This window comes from Rhinopithecus bieti, unplaced genomic scaffold, assembly GCF_001698545.2.
Source record: "Rhinopithecus bieti isolate Rb0 unplaced genomic scaffold, ASM169854v2 repeat_26587, whole genome shotgun sequence".
Taxonomy (NCBI): domain Eukaryota; kingdom Metazoa; phylum Chordata; class Mammalia; order Primates; family Cercopithecidae; genus Rhinopithecus; species Rhinopithecus bieti.
Window position 1 is genome coordinate 1 of NW_016838421.1, and position 4,672 is coordinate 4,672.

A 4,672-nucleotide genomic window follows, 5' to 3' on the forward strand; every position below is an offset into this window, starting at 1 on the left:
AAAAAAAAAAAAAAAAAAAAAAAAGAAAAACATCTGTCTCCTGCCCGTCCCTGGGAAATGGAACATCTCCGTGTATCTATATGTCTTACTGCTGATTTACTCCCTTATCTTTTGAGCAATAAATACTGAGGGAACTCAGAGACCGGTGCCGGTGTGGGTCCTCTGTAAGCACAGCACCGGTCCCCTGGGCCCCGCTTTTCTTTCTCTATACTTTGTCTCTGTGTCTTATTTCTTTTCTCAAGTCTCTCGTTCCACCTAACGAGAAGCACCCACAGGTGTGGAGGGGCAGGCCACCCCTTCAGCAACCTACTTTGGCCTCTGTAATTCCTAATTTTTGTAACTGAGACTACTTCACCCCTACCTACAGGCTCAGATTCACTGATATTTTGGGACCAACCTTATTCCTAAGTAGAGGGACATGAAGAACCTTACGTCTGCTCTACTCTGGCACATTAAATTGAGCTATCCTATCCAAACATCACATCCCCAAATCATATCAAATCTTAGCTGTGGGTAATAGCCCCCATATTCATCCTTGTCCAAGCTGTTCTCCCATTACTGGAATATCAGTAAACACTGATATTCCAAATTAATGTCTCTTACGTCTTAATCCCCTTGCCTTTGGGCTATAGGCCATTGATCTGATAATCTGTTGCAACTCACTTCTCTTGCTGCCACCCAACCTGCTCTGCTTCACTTCACGTTGCATTCTCCTTTATAAGTCTCAAGGCAACCACAACTCTGATCAAGACTTGCCCAACCCCAGCCCTGAGTAAATCTCCTAATCCTCCCAGGCTCCTTCTGCAAAGCAGATCACTTGTTGCTGGTTCTACCCTGACCCTCACTAATGGGTTCTAGCACTGAGACTTTACATGTTCCCCCATAAACTCGTCTTCTACCGCAATCACTCAAATGTGTTATGTTTCTTTGAGCTTTATATTATCATTTATTTAGTCTTTTTAAAAACAATTTATTGAAGCAAAATTCTAAAATCATTTTAATACTATTTAACTTCAAAAACATTTCAACATTCTAAACATACAAAAAAAAACCCAGAACACTGAAAATCACATTTAAGTACAGAAGGTTCTTGAACTTTCATTGATGCACTGGCTCTTTACTTTGCTGACAATAGTTCTACAGCTTGTTCAGAAAGTTTAGACAATGCACTTTACTAAAAAAATCCAAACACTTCTCAGGCCAGCTGACCCCTCTTTGTCCACAGCTAAGAATGGTAGCAGTGTTGCATTACCGTATGTAGAAACAAGACAAGCTGAAGCTAAATGGATGCACATTGCAGGGGAAACAAGACTAGCCTCACAGTGCACTACGACCCCTCCAAAAGGCGTTGTCCCGCACAGGCTCAGTGCCAAGAAACAAGCACCAAGAGTTTGTCTTGGTTGTTTCGTTCTTTTCATAAACTATATATATGTACAGTTGATAACAGGATTTCTAGCCAATAACCATATAGTTAATACCACCTTACAAATGTTTTTAAAAATGCCAGAAATATCTTTAAATGCTTTGTCACACCAACGGCAAAGTGCATAGAGTGAGGAAAACACGAGATTATCTTTTCATTTTTGGGATGTTTGGAAATATGTACAACTTGGATACAATTTCAGAGTGTTCCAGACACACATGACCATTTCAGGTAAACCACTGTCAATTTTTAGAGCACTCTGAGAGACTACAATATGATTGTGATAGAATTCTGTAATTAAACCTAAAGAGGGCAACAGACATTTCTCAAACAACAGATGTGTCAATTATGGCCCTCCCCTACTTTCTAAGGTATTCGCAAGGAGACAGATAAACAGTTTTTTATTCATCATCACCTTCTTCTTCCTCTTCCTCCTCCTCCTCTTCTTCACATCTTCTTTGACTTCTTCTTCCACCTTTTTCCAGGGAACTTTAGCAGGACCCTTTGCACCAGACTTGCTGTTAGACTTAAAAGTCAGCAACATCCTTCTTGTATTTCTCCCTCAGCTTCACTGCCTTAGTGATGCAAGGCTGCTTTTCACTGACACTTAAGTTATCCCACATCTCACCCAGTTTTTTTGCTACATCTCTAATAAAGATGCCAGGGTTTATGGATTTGATCTTGGGGTGAAATTCTGAACAGTACAGGAAGAATCCAGACAGTGGTCTTTTGGAGACATGAAGGTCCTTGCCTCACTTAACTGGTTCACAATCCTTCATCTTCCAAGCACAGCATACTTTATCTGCCTTTGTCATTTCATCACATTTAGGGTTCTCTTTGCCAGACATTGTCTTCCACCTCAGAGCACTTGTTGGAAAATTCTGCAGAACTGACAGAGACCTCTGGGTTTTTCTTATGTTCTTCTCTGCATGTCTGCACAAAGAAGACATCAACAGACACCTTTCCCTCTGGTTTCTTGGGGTCACCTTTAGCCATCCTGACTAAATTGCTTCTTCCTTCCTGGTCACCTAGCAAGAGGGAAGGTGAAGGGGGCAGGAAGGGTGCATGGAGGAGAGGCAGGGGGTCAAATAACCTTTTTTGTGGGGACAGGGGTATAGAATTTCTCCCTGTCGCCCAGGCTGGAGTGCAGTGGCACAATCTCAGCTCACTGCAAACTTCACCTCCCAGGTTCAAGAGATTCTCGTGCCTCAGCCTCCCAAGTAGCTGGGATTACAGGTGTGCACCACCATGCCCAGCTAAGTTTTGTATTTTTAGTAGAGATGGGGTTTCACCATGTTGGCCAAGCTGGTCTCAAACTCCTGGCCTCGAGTGATCCGCCCATCTCAGCCTTCCAGAGTGCTGGGATTACAGGCATGAGCCACCACGCCTGGCCTCAAATAACCATTTTAAAGTGACCGGGCGTGGTGGTTCACGCCTGTAATCCCAGCACTTTGGGAGGCTGAGGTGGGCGGATTATGAGGTCAGGAGATCTAGACCATCCTGGCTAACATGGTGAAACTCCATCTCTACTAAAAATACAAAAAAATACAAAAAAAAAAAAAAAAAAAAATTAGCCCGGTGTGGGGGGGGTCACTTGTAGCCCCAGCTTCCCGGGGGGCTGAGGCAGGGGAATGACATGAACCCAAGAGGTGGAGCTTGCAGTGAGCAGAGATCGTACAACTGCACTCCATCCTGGGTGACAGAGTAAGACTCTGTCTCAAAAAATAATAATAATAAAAAAATAGAGTCCCATTACTTCGACCTCTGCCACCACCGGTGCCTCCACCACCTCATGGAAGAGAGGAAGCAGGAGAGGAGCCCACGTCGCCTGTCACCCAATATCTCCAGCCGCGTGGTCCCAAAGAGTGTAACATGTTCGCCTGCACCAAGCTCGCCTGCACCCCCGCTCTGATCTGAGCTGGATCCAGAGTTGCATACAGACCAATTTCTGCATCAGTGTTATCTCGACCAGCGGCTAGGACTGGAGAGGGCTCTACGGTATTTAATGGGGCCCAGAATGGTGTGTCTCAGCTAATCCAAAGGGAGTTTCAGACCAGTGTAAATAGCAGAGACACTGATACTGCTGCCGAATTTAGTGGTGCAGGTGCTGCAACAGTAGGAGCGGCTGGTTCTGGTGCTGGTATTGGAACAGTCTTTGGCAGCCTTATCATTGGTTGTGCCAGAAACCCTTCACTGAAGCAGCAGCTGTTCTCATATGCTCTCCTGGGATTTGCCTTGTCTGAAGCTATGGGTCTCTTTTGTTTGATGGTTGCTTTCTTGATTTTGTTTGCCATGTAACAAATTACTGCTTGACATGTTGGCATTCTTATTAATTACAGATGTAATTCTGTGTATCTTACTGTGACTCCGAAAACTGTAGTATTGGTGTCATGGAAATGTACGTTATTTCCAAAGTCATTTCATTAAAGATGAAAACTTCAATTTCTTCTGTGATTTGTACTTACACTAAGTTTGGATTATCACAAAGAAGAATGTGCATTCAGACAGATGCTGTCCAATTCAGAGGAAGCTACAGCGTTGCTCCACTGATGAAAATATCCCAATGTAATTTTTATGGGAATTCTTTTATATAGTGTTCTGCATATTGTAATTCACAGGGCTTTTGTTTATTCACATAAAGGACAAATATTTGGGTGTTTTGAGCTTCTATAAAATATGATTAATTAAAGATAGTTAATACTCAAGACGGTCTTGTGTTTTTAAGGTCTAACATCAGTTAGAATACTTCAAATCAGAATCACCTTCCAGGCGGTTGGTTCTAAAAATAAATCACGTCAGCTTTTAGGAAATGAAGCCTTAAGCTGGGAGGTAATGTGATTTTATTTTCAGTAAGTCTCACATTAAGCAACTGTGTGCTTATAATGAATCTTCCATGTCTTTTCAGAACAGGTTCAGTCCAACTAGCAGCTAGTTTCTTACTTGGACAAGACTATTAAAAACCAAATATCAAAGAGTAGACTGAATTGGCTCGATTTTTACAGCCAAAAGTTGCTGTAAGGCAGCGTTTTTCACTGTTGCTAACATGTTTATAGTGGGAGTCTTAGGGATGATAGCTGGTTCAAGAGTATTTTGCTGTTAATACTTTATGTTGCTTCTTGGTCAAACTTTTCCCATTCAAAGGAAGAAGGTGGTGCTACTATAGACAGTTTTTCCCCTAGCAAATATATTGTACCATAATATCTATCATCCAAGTTTCAGGGTTTTTTGAAAGTTGATAATTAGGAAAGT

At 42.3% G+C, this 4,672-nt stretch overlaps 1 pseudogene across 1 annotated transcript; it reads left to right on the forward strand.

The window, feature by feature from the left end:
- The first annotated feature begins 3,295 nt into the window (after nucleotides 1-3,295).
- Nucleotides 3,296-3,862, forward strand: LOC108524882 (ATP synthase F(0) complex subunit C3, mitochondrial pseudogene; annotated as a pseudogene). Its single transcript, XR_001884154.1, has one exon. The product of XR_001884154.1 is annotated as an ATP synthase F(0) complex subunit C3, mitochondrial pseudogene (transcript).
- The last annotated feature ends 810 nt before the right edge of the window (nucleotides 3,863-4,672 follow it).